This window comes from Lissotriton vulgaris, chromosome 3_1 (assembly GCF_964263255.1).
Source record: "Lissotriton vulgaris chromosome 3_1, aLisVul1.2, whole genome shotgun sequence".
Lineage (NCBI taxonomy): Eukaryota > Metazoa > Chordata > Amphibia > Caudata > Salamandridae > Lissotriton > Lissotriton vulgaris.
In genome coordinates, this window is record NC_141689.1 from 1511812055 (window position 1) to 1511824963 (window position 12909).

Here is a 12909-nt window from a genome sequence, read left to right on the forward strand (position 1 = left end):
AAGAACAGCGCTGCTTCTGTGCACTGAACTTCAGAATGTGCAAGGATCGTTTTATGTCCGTTACAGCTGTGCCATGAATTCCTGCGGACATGCCAACAATATGGTAGATGAAATCGGGGGATTTAAAAACAAAAAAAATTTGGGTGAATGCTTTCACTTTCACGCACAACAGACCGATATCAGAGTTCCTGCAATAGCACTTCAAGCAGCCTATCTCAAAGGGTCTTCCAATTTAAATGAGGCTTCACAGTATTCCATTGCCGCTTTACAGCTTATTTGTGTACTAATGACACTTCAATTAAAGGCTTGGCAGCTGCTTGGCGTGCATGCACATAGCACCTAGAAAACTGGCAAAGCGCTAGAGGAGTGTTTGATTGCTATCAATACGTTTTGTTACCTGGGGTGTGGAGTTTTTTCAAGGGTGTTCATTCTCTCGCTCAGGAAGCTTCAATTCTAAAAGAACTTAATATGCCCCATAGATTTTCAAAAGACAATAGATTCCATCCTCGGCCCCGTACTGCCTCCTTTAATATGCAAGCACACCCCCACACCTCCACCCTGCTGACTTCACAGGTTCAATCATGTTCCTGACAAGAAAGCTGCATATATACCCTTAAATTTGTGGGTGACCTGGGGCTTTTCCTGAGCCTCGATGGCTGTTCAAATTCTTTCTGATTTAGTGCACATTTGAGACTTAGTCGATTTATGATTATTGAGGGCCTTCACGGCAAATGATTTCTATGTATTTATTGAGACTGTTATTGCATTTTAACTTTCAAAAAAGCAGTGAATGTACTATCACTTGCAAGACCCCCTCCTCAGACCCCCTCCCGCTGACCCCCGCTCAGGTCTCCTGCCTCGCCAGACCCCCTCCCCCTGACCCCCGCTCAGGTCTCCTGCCTCGCCAGACCCCCTCCCCCTGACCCCCGCTCAGGTCTCCTGCCTAATTGATAGACAAAACATTTAATGAAGTCGAACATGCCAAGTACATACAAAGGGGAATGATAGTAATTGAAGTGTAAGTAGTAAAGCTGAAGATTCTGTGGGCGCTTGAAGGAGTTGTTAAAATTAAGGGCGTAGGATGAGCACTGTGGTTGAAATCTCTTGCATTGTCTTCTTTCTAATTTGTTTTGTTCGTACACGTGCAAGTAAAGTGAAATTCCTGTTCACCCTCTCTACGGCATTCATTTGCAAAACATCCACCCTTCTCAGGCGTTAGCGGGTACTGGAATAAACACTGAAAAAGATGATTCTCGTCCCACCCTCTCCCAGCATCAGCAAATATCCTAGATCTGTGGATAGTGAGACACATTGGAAATGGCATCTTCTCTATGGGTTGGGCATTACACGGTGAACGTTTGCAAGATAGCAGATGCTGTTCTAGCTTTCTTCCAAATTCCCAGTGGCATCTCTGTGGCCAGCATAGGCTTGGAGAAATAACGCTGTTTTTGCATCATTTGGATGCCCCGCTCCCTCTCTTCCCAGTAGCCAGGGCCCCCTCACTCTGCCCCAGCCCAGGCTGCTGTTTTGGCCTCCTCCTTGCCTCCGCTCCTCTTCCCTTCCCGGGCTGCTGTTCCCTCACCTTATAGTCACATTGTACACAGAGCCGTCTGTAAAGTAAACTAGTGTGCTTTTGTATCATTTATTGGGCTTCATTTGCATGTTTTTCATATTACGTACCCCTAATGAGGAAGGCTTGAGTGAAATGTATTTTTGTTTGCGAGGCGTATTGTTACTTTATTGTACTGCGCATTTATTAATTACTTTGCAAGTTGGTGCCATAAAGTTCTCCTGCTTTGTAATGCATGCACTCGATTGCACAGTTTATATCGAACTAGTGAGTGGTATAACCTTGGTAAGGCTTCTGAGCATTGGGTAGTTTGTGGTTAGTTGTATGTTTGCCGTGTTCAAAGTAGCATGTGCATGTAGGTATGTTACTTACACACGCAAGCTATCAACCAAATGAATTACTTTCACTACAGCAGACACCGCACCTGGGGCAGGCAATCCATTATTGGATGGCCAGAAATGTGGGCTTGGGAGTCCCAGCATGAGCTGTCCTGCGGGCTATAGAGCGAAGATTTGATAAAGGTGTACTTTGACTAATCAGGGTTGACCGAGATGCAGCTGGGATGAGGACGGACTAAAAAGAAGTGGGCTGAGATGAAAAGCAAGGACATGTAGGAAAGGAATAGGGCAGCAGAGGCACAGAAGAAAAAATATCAGTGAAAAAGTTGGCGACTGAGAAAAGTAGATGAAGAAACAAAATGGAAACATAATAGGGAGTGACATGTTATATGCAGAGTGGGGAAATGGGGTAAGAGGAGAGAGAGAGAGAGAGAGAGAGGGAAAGGGAGAGTGGGAAGAAGTAAGAAATGGAAAGGGCGGGAGCAAAGGGGAGTGCAAAGAGTCACAATGAGAGGAGAGTGACAGGGATGGAGATGAGAGAGAAGTCCACAGAGGAGAAAGCGACAGATGGGAGGGGAACGAGTGGCAATGAGAGGGTGTGACAGAGATGCAGATGAGAGATGGTGAAGGGTGTAAGACACAAAGACACTGAAACACAGAAATGAGTGGGATGCAGAGAAAGGAAGGTGGTCATTTTTTAACAGAAGTAGACACTCGACTTGCTGGGACAAGCACTCAGTATTTACTCATCCAGCCCAGTGAGTCTCGTGGAAGCTCCCAGAAAGGGGAAGGTGTGACCAGGGGGGTACTTGTGAGGTGGCACAGGGCGCAGTATGTCTGGCTTCGGGTTTTGTGTTTGTCACTATGTGAGCAAATCGAGTATTTCAACGTCTGCTTGCAACTGCAGAAGCCTCTGTGTACTTTTTTGGGTACAGGTCTTTAAGCCTAAACAAATGTTCTTGTACTTGTGTTGGGGTGAAGTTGATGGATATAAAGATGTTGTTACAGATCCTGTTATAACACTTTCGCAAGTGCTTTATCAATCTTCCTGCTTCCTCAAATTTGCTTGAAACTCTTTTTTTTTTGCCTCAGTGCAATACCACAATCACTTACGCCTCATCACTTTCAAATGTCACCAGCCGCCCCTGATTACAGCATTATTAAAACTGTCCATGTGGTATTCTTGCCTTTTGTGGATTGAATGTGGACTTCATCAACATTTTTACTCTTGCTACAGAATCAACAGCCAATGATGGGTCAAGAGCCAGGTCCCTCCAAAAGGCCGAAGACTTACCACTTCCATCAAGAGTGGGAGAACGAATTTTTATTTACACAAATCAAAGACAGCTGTGTGTGTTTAATCTGTGGAGCAAAAGTTGCAGTGGGGAAAAAGGGCAATGTTGAGAGGCATTTTACAACAAAGCACATGAATTTTGAGAGGAAGTTCCCTAAGGGAAGCAGCCTGAGGTCACAAAAAGTAAATGAACTGAAATCTGCATTGCAGACACAGCAATCTTTTTTCACAAAGCCAACGAAGAAAGCCACTGCAGCAACTGAAGCATCCTTGGTAGTTACTCATCACTTGATCAAGCACAAAGCAACATTTTCAGATGGAGCAATTATGAAGGAAGCAATGCTTCTAATGGCCCACTCTTTATTCAAAGACTTTAAATTTAGCCCTGAAGTTATGTCTGGCATTTCAGATGTGCAGTTGGGGGCAAACACTATGGTACGAAGGGTATCTGCATTATCGGGCAACGTGACAGAGCAGTTGGAGCGGGATTTAAAGACATGTAAATATTTTTCTCTGCAATGTGATGAATCTGTTGATGCAAGCGATATTGCACAGTTGGCTATCTTTGTTAGAATGGTTTTTGAAGATTTCACGTATAAAGAAGAATTTTTAACTCTGTTGCCTCTGAAAACCACAACCAGAGGATCTGACATCCACAATGAGGTGAAAAAGTATTTTGCGAAACAAAATGTTCCATTGAAAAAGTTAGTGGCGATAACAACTGATGGTGCACCCGCAATGATAGGGCGTCATTCTGGCTTCATTGCCAATTGTAAAGCAGATCCAGATTTCCCTCCGTTATTAAACTACCATTGCATTATACATCAACAGGCAATATGTGCAAAGGTAATGGGGTTTGATCATGTGATGACTCCTGTTGTTAAAATTATTAATTCAATTCGTGCAAAGGCCAAGCAGCACCGAACCTTCAAATTGTTCCTTGAAGAACTTTCAGCTGAGTATGGTGACCTTTTACTGCACACTCAGATCCGATGGCTTAGCAGAGGAAGAATACTGCGAAGATTCCTTTCCCTATTGCCAGAAGTCAAAGCTTTCATGGAGTCTAGAAATGAAGATACCACACAGCTGTCAAACACTGAATGGTTGCTCGATTTAGCTTTTTTGACAGATGTCACAGAGAAATTAAATTTATTGAACTACGAGTTGCAAGGCAAAAACAAGACAATAGCCAACATGATTAGTTCTGTGAAAACATTCAAAACAAAACTTAATCTTTTCATACAGCATGTACAGAAAAGAAAGTTTCAGCACTTTCCCTCAGTGCTCCAAATCCTGTCAGAAAACAACATTGAGGCTGGGATCCTTGACATACAAAAATACAGTAACCTCCTCGTGAGGCTTAATCAAGAGTTCAGTGACCGGTTTAGTGATTTTGAGCAACTGGAGCCCTGTGTGATGTTCACTTCAAACCCCTTCATGGAAGTGGATCTTAGTGACATTTCAGAGAAAATTAGTGTTCTTCTGAACCTTGACTCTGACACCATGGAAATGGAGATGGTCTCACTTCAAAATGACATTGAATTGAAATCAAGGCAATCTGACATTAATTTCTGGAGTCTTGTGGATGCAGAAAAGTTTAAGAACATCCACACAGCTGCATTGAAACTTTTTTCCCTGTTTGGCTCTACCTATCTTTGTGAATCTGCATTTTCCGATATGAACTTCATAAAATCTAAGTTTCGCACACGTCTGACTGATGAACATTTAAATGACTCCATAAGAGTTGCCCTCTCAAACTACACCCCAGATTACAAGGCATTACTGGACACCATGCAGTGTCAAGTCTCTCACTGAAATTATTTGTATGTAGTCGTAATCAATACTTGTTCAGTCTCACTTCCTGGGGAAATGACAAATCTGTTTATTTATTAAAACCAAGATTAAAGTCGCTGCAGACAAGAATCTTCAGCCTCCTGCAAAGCTTTTTTAGTATTTGAACAAGAACAATGCAATGTGTACTGCAGGCCTGTATTACAAACACAATAAAACTTAGCTGGAGAGAAGAATCTTGAGCACGTTTCCAAATGATTATTTGCAGCATAAAAACGAATCAGTTCCACATTGAAGTTAAGATCGCTTTCCATGTATGTTTGTTAATTGAGCCGCATTACAATGATTATTTCAATGACCACTATTACTGGAAGGTCTTAATTTTGGACCTTAATTTTGGACCTGGTAATTGAAATGACTTGAAGCGTCACAAATCCAAAGTCATTCCTTTTGGTGTTCTAGGCCTGTCTTGGGTATTTTGTTCAAACCACAGTATTAAAGGCAATGAAACGAGGCGTGGGGGGGTCTCGCGGAAAAATGCACAAGTTGATTCGGGTTCGGTAGCTCACGACTATGTTCACTGGTCAGAAGTAGCTCTCACTACACAAAAGGTTGGAGACCCCTGATATACAGTATGGCCAGACGGTATATTAGAGAAATGAGATATTGTGAAGGGTCATTAAAACTTTATGTTTTTCTGCATCCTCAACAGATAATTAACAGAGCCCTGATGACGGTTTGGGGATTCATGACCCGAACCTGAAACGCGTCGGCATATCCATCAAGAGCAAAATATCGCATTTTATGCCGGTCTTTGATTGATTGAAATGGACATTTGTCGCTCTTGCTTCAAAATCTAATTCTGTTTAGTAATTGGAATTAAATAACTGATTCATTGAACTGCATAAATTATAAAATGATGAATTGTTATGTTTTGTTGGATGTATTTATGTTTTTGAGTCATTTGTGAATATAATTTCTTGTATTTTCTTAATTTTAAATGTATTTTGCTAAATAAGAATGTAATCACGTTTTGACATGTGTATTCCTCTTTGTCAATTGAAAACTCCTTTCTAAAAAAACAAATAAGTAAAAGGTATAAATAAATATACTAGACTGGATTTAATGAATGTGTTTATTCAGTCGCCTTAAAAGATAGATTGTAAATAAGGTGAGAAGAGGGCCCCCTTCTTTTTGTTGACACATTGTAAAACGGTCCAGCCCTCCCTCAGCCCCACCACGGACCTAACTCCGCCTTTTTCGCTTCTCTAGGATACCGACGTTGTGGAGGCGTGTTCGTAGTGCCATGCCATGGTACACTCACCCTCATCTCAGCTTACACAAGGAGGCAGAGATGGGAAAACCATTTTTTCTCCACTGTTTTTGAATTCTTGTTAGTGGTTTTTAGTATTTCCTATTTTAAATTCGTGGAGGAAGCAGGTGTGAAACCCAGGGATGTACCAGGAAGCAATACAGTATTAAAACTAGACAGAATTCTTAGTTCAGCAACTGATCAGTTGTGTACCGTGCTGTAGGTTGGCCCAAACAAACTACTGGTTTATTCAAAAAGTAGAGAATGCAAATGAGGAAAGAAAGAGAACTGATCAAAATTGACCCCAAGGTTTAAATCTGTAAATATTTGAAATGAAGGCTGATCTTTGACAGACAAATGTCTTATGTCCACCAGATGCTTCCTGTCACAGAGATAAATAGTATTTTTAGTGTGTCCAAAAATCGGCAAAAACCAAAACCAACAACCAAGCCATGGCTTACAATGATTTTCCCCAGTGTACCAATCATGGATCATCCCATAATAAAATAATTAATTGAATAGAGGTTGGAAAAAGGAAATCTATGCATTTCTGCAATATACTCAGGAATGTGAGTTTAGGAACTTTCAGTCATTTGTAGCACTCCAAATTCTTGTGTACATGCCTAGCATGATTCTAGGTATTGAAAGGGGAGTTAAAACCCATGTGGGACACCCTGTATTTTTACTAGAGCCGGTGAGCATGCAGGCAAACCTACCAATCCAGCATCTTATTTTAAAGCTTCAGGCCAGTTGTAATAGAGGGTGGTGTAACATGTGTGCGGATCACACAGCTTTTTCACAATCTCTGCTAGATCACTTTGGGTTAATCAAAACATTTTCTTCCACTTTCTGTATCAAAAACCCCAGAAATTGTGATAAGTCATAACATCTAGCATTCCCACACTTTCCCTGATCAAAAATGGTGCCCCTTAAGTGTCGGGGTCCTATCCGACCAGCCTGGAAAGGGCCCAAATGGTAGTCATGCCAATCATGATTCACAGACTACGAAATGGAGTCAAAACCCATGTGAGATGGATGCACTGTCTGGGCCTGGGGTAGCTGGCATCCAAGGATTCCTACCAACCCCAGGCATTTTTAGGTCGAGGACCGAAGGCTGCGCTTGCGCAGTCTCCGGGAGGAGATTTAATGTTTTGGAGTATGGGGGCTTAAACCCGCCCCTCTTCTCCATTGGCTGGCTTCCTAAACGGAGGCCAGCCATTGGAGGAGAGGGTCGTCACTCCTTTAAAGCCCCATCTCTTTCGGATTCGGGGGCGCGTTTTTTTGCGTTCTTTCGACTGTGACGTCATCCGTCACTCAGAACGCCAAAAACACGCACCCGAATCGGAAAAATTTCTGAGCTTTGCGGCCGCCATTTTAGGCCGACCGCAGCCTGAAGAAGTCCCAGTTTTCTTGCTACACAATCACAACATATGAAAGAGTGTACACCAACACGTGCGCAAGTATTAGCTGCGTTTCTTTTTATTCCCCCATACCGTAATCTTACCTCCACTTCGGATCAGCTGTTGCTGCACACAGTTCGACTTCGGTCCCTTTATTATTTACTTACGGTGCTGCGCCACCCTGGGACAGGCAGGGCTGGGAGCACTGGCCAGCAGCTGACAGCTTTCGCAGCCCGTGTGCGCTGATTCACCCGGTGGTTACGACGAGAGGAGGAGCCCTGGGAAGGCTGCCTGTGGTGGAAAGGAGGGTCTCCCTGGATCAGGGCTGGATCGCAGACCCCCGAGGGTGGGACGGACCCCTGGCTCTGCTCTCTGCGCTCTCCAGGGAGTGAGCGCGCGTCTTCTGTGGAGCTCGGCAGGCTCTCCCCGTCCCCATGGGGTCCAGCGAGGAGGTGTCCAGTCCGGAGCTGCGCCGCCTCTTCCTGGCCTGCGATGTGAAGCGCTCGGGCTGGTGGAGTTCGAGGACTTCTCCATTGTGTGCCGGGAGCTGGGGGTCATTCCCCGCCTGGTGCGGCCGCTCTTCAGCACGGTGGATGTGGACTGAGACGGGGCCATCAACTTCCAGGACTTCTCGGTACGCTTCCAGGAGGTGTCCAAGACTCTGGACCTGGCCTCCTTCGGCTCGCAGGGCATCAGCGCCTGGGGGGAGTTCGAGGAGCACCTGGGGGGAGAGATGCACGAGCTGCCCAGGTAAGGACAGCGCCTGCAAAGGACCGCCAGTGTACAGGGCTCCCGATACCGGGCACTGTGCCATAGAATTAACTCTAGGTATGTCTGTGAGCAACAGGTGCAGCAGGAATCGCAGCGTGACACTCGGGCAAAATACCACGAGTTGTGCGTGAGGGACAAGTTCTGCACCTACTGCTAAGAGCACAGTGTACCGCTAGAGTTGCTTCCGCTCTCCGTGGGTGGCATCACCACATGCCTAATACTCCATAACTTCCCACATTGCATCCGCATATCTGCGAGTAACGGGTGCAGTGCAACCAGACTCTCTGTCCGTGATACTACCGCCGGAACAATACCAGGGCGTGTGTCACTAAGAGCCCCCTGTACCACAAGAGCTGGGAGTGTGCCTGCAGTCGCACTCCGCGGGTAGCATTACCACATGCATAATACACCGCATATGTCCACATTGTATCAGGTCAACTGTGAGCAAAGGTGCAAATGTTACGTGGAGAGAATTCAGGGTGCCTACATTCTCTCCACGTAACATTATCACCTGCAAAATACCACGTGCTGTGAGTGACAAGGGTTACGCCTAGCGCTAAGAGCATAGCACATCAGAGGAGCACACATTGTATCAGTAGGTACGTGAACAACAGGTAGAGTGATGCAACTGCCAGGTACTTCAGAATGAGATCTTTCATAGGGGCTCCCGGGTATCATGGGAGACACAATTGTACAGTGTGATGGTGTTATTCAATGACACCTCTGTGGGATACGCATAGAACAATTGTACTTATAGACCACCCAGAGGATTATGAGATGGGACCTGAGGATCGCCTCAGAAATGAGACCAGTAATAGCGGACCCTGTTCCGTGGTTATGCCACACTACCCCATGTCTTTCACCCAGGAACTGTGGCCGCGTCTGTGGGTGGAAAACAACGAGCCCGTGGAATTACCGCACACCTTGTAATTCAAGTGGGGCCACACCTCTTCTCAGATTGAAACGGCATCTTAAAACCAGAGCCACTGGAATTATGCGGCAAGGGAAGTACCAAATGAAGCAACAAGAAAAGGCAAACTATGAAGCATAATGCTCACATTTTTAATTGCATTGCTTCATTATTGTGTAATTTTTACACAAGGTAAATCTGTCTGGGTAAAGATTCAACCACATTAGTATCAGTTTAACAACCAAATACAGAAATAAGCAACTGAAAGATGATCATGTAATCTTTACAATCAGTCTTCCACTGCGCAATATAGCGAATGTAACCACCAATGTCAATGATTATAATCAACTTGATTTGATTTTCTTTGAAGCGCAATCAACTCCATATTTGCCACATTGTAGTGGAAAGCTTGTGTCGTAAAGAGTCGCCTTTAACATGCTTTCGTAAGGTTAAGTTAATGTCGTCTAGAAGCTATTGTTAACTCAGAACTAAACAGTTAAACAGACGTAAGGTGGTTTGAATCATTAATTGTATTCATTCTATTGTTGATTACATCACGGGTGGTCTTTGGTAACACCCGCCTAGCAATAAAACTGTAAACACAATAAACGTTCTATATTTTTGGCTACCAGTAAAAAGGGCCGTTAGTATTGATTCATTTTTGTAGGAGTTTTATGTAGCGCTGTGCATAGCGTCACTATAACTTCACCGTGCCAATATATGAAGTAGTATTCATATTTCTATTGGGCATGCCCTATACATTGTGTCGATGAGCAGCCTATGCAGCACAGAACTCTATTGCACTGAAAAGCTCATAGTGCACGTCTGTGACACACATACACTAAGGTACTCTCACAGACACTTACTTACACGCACATCATTCGCTAAAGCTGAGTTTTAGAAATGCAATATCCAAGTTGTACTTTTAATGCATGTGTTTACCCTATTGATTAATGGCACCATCCTCTACTCCCTTCCAGCAATATGCAAAGTGGAGATGAAGGGGCTCTAAAAGGGGGGAAAACACATCAAAGCCTCATTAGCAAGTAAATGGTCTTTTAAAGACCAGTGAAGTACTGGGGTGCGGCTGTGTGTGTGCCCGGGAAGCTGTCTCATCCGGGCTGCCACACACAAGGGAGGGGGGTAGGCTGGTGAGGGGCTGAAGCCCTTTGAGCCATTTATTTAACGATTAAGCTATTGGCAATGTAAATGACAATGCCATTTATTTATGATTTTTAAAAAAAGAAAAAAATGTCATGAGCAATGCCAATAGCTCTACCTTTAATAATGCCGAGACCATTGCATTGTAAATGCTTGTTTAACAATTGCACTCGAGGGAATTCAGCGTTGTGTGGTTTACATGGAACATTCTAATTTTTCTCTCTCAAATTCCCCTGTAATCATCAAACATTTAGCTAAAACACACAAACACACTTCTTCACAATCTGCAGGAAATGCAGATAGCACTACCATCCAGCATTCCCACACTTCTCCCAATTAACCTCTGCTCCTCTAGAGTGGCAGAAACGGTTTTTTTCCTTTAAGGAGATAGAGGCGTGATTCAGTGCCCCAATTTATCATTTTTTTATTAACACATCTGTTGTTCTCTATTCTTTAGTGATGCTTTTAGCTCCACAAAGGAAAGAGGAGTAGAATGGCCTAAACACCCCAATCTGCCAGTTAGTGTACTAGGAGGGCTCGGATCCCGAAAAGCGAAGGGAATAATAGGAAAGTTCAAGACTTAAAACAGCAGAGCACCATCTGACTCATTGGCATAGCCACATATCTTGAAATGGCCCAATTGATTTTATGAACCTTAATGAGATCAATAAAGGATTAGGATTAAAATATGAATTTAAACAATCTATAGAGAGGCCCCTTCTAATTAGTTGAGAGACTCATCTTGGATACTTAACACCTCAGGACAGAGTCACAATATAAGCCACTTGAAGGTTCACAATGGCACATTCCAATTCAGGACGTGCCGACCCTGTTCAAAGTCACAGCAGCAAAATCCTTTCAGGCACACTTTGGCAGTGCTATGGTGCACCAAAGTCTGGCAAGAGAGTCAACACTCCAATACTAGAGCACATTGGCCGCTCTCTCTTGAGTCTCTCTGTTAAGACAACCCATCAGCTCCAAGGTCAGCTACTTCTACTTGCCCTTAGCAATTGGTACCTGAACCCTCCGCTCTGGGGTCAGATGCTTCTGCTCACCATGGTAGTCAGCATCTCCTGCAGGGATGACACAGCCCACCCTCCAGACGGTTCCGGGAAAATAGACAGCTCTTCTTTCTAGGACTCCATGTGATGTGCCTTTATCTCTGGGAAAATCATTATTAGACAGACACAAGCTCTGGTTGCACAGCAGTTCACTGGGTACTCTGTGGGCCACCTTCTTCCTTGGTCAAAGATATATACATGTCTTACTGACGGTCGCCAGTGGGTAGTTCTAGTTAGGACCTAATTTCCATAAGAAAAGCATTTTTTTACTTGCTATATCTTTGGCGGTTTAGTTAATTGTGACAAGATTTTCTCAAAATTGCCCCGGTGATGCTTGTGGTGCATGGAAGGTTTCAGGGTGATCTGTCAAGCAGGATCTAAGGGGAAAATAGGGGTCAGGGTAAAAAAACATGCATTTCCCACATTAATTCAGCCTTTAGACACGGCATCAGCCCGAACTGCTGACCAGATTTACACCAAATTTGGCAGGAAGGTAGATGTTGGTCCGGGAAAGTTCCTTTTTGTAATTTGGTGTAAATCCGTTCAGTAGTTTCAGAGGTATTAACCGAAATCCAAATTTTTACTTATAGGAACGCAGATCCTCAAAGGAGCAAACAATCCCTTTGCTCAAATCTGATTGGCTGCCAACACTTCAAACCAGGAAGTGCTAGCAGCCATTTTGGGACTCGGCATGAGCAGAGTCCCAGAAAAAACATTAAAAGAAAGAAAAGAAGGCAGGGTAGAACTACCCAGACCGGCTAGGAGTCTTGAGGGGGGGTCCCACAGGTCCAAAAAGCATTTTATGAATAACAATTTCAGCAGGAGTCGTGCTAGATCCGCAGCTCCCACCAAAAATCTGTGATTCTTTTTCAGTAGACCCCCGGATGAGCCAGGTCCCGGATATGGGGCCCTCCTCCTATAGCTTATCAAAAGCCCTTGGAACCTCCACCTCCCTGGGGCACTTTCATAAATGTGTGTGCGCGCAGGACAGCTCGCGCCTTGGGGACCCCCATCTTCCCAGGACACAGTTAGTAAGGTTAATGCGGGGGCGTATGGCCCCTCCACAGCCCCGGGGACCACCACCTCCCTGGGGCAAGTCTTGTTACGTTAAAGAGGGGGGGGGCAGTGCGCCCCCCCCCCCCATGCAGCCGCGGGGCCCAACACCTCTACGGGGCACAATAGTTATTTTAATGTGAGGGGGGCATACGTGGCCCCCTCGGGGACCGCCACTTCCTCGGACCATATGAAAAATAAATTTAGGGGTCTGTCGTGGAGTGCCACCTCCCCAGGACAAAGATTTA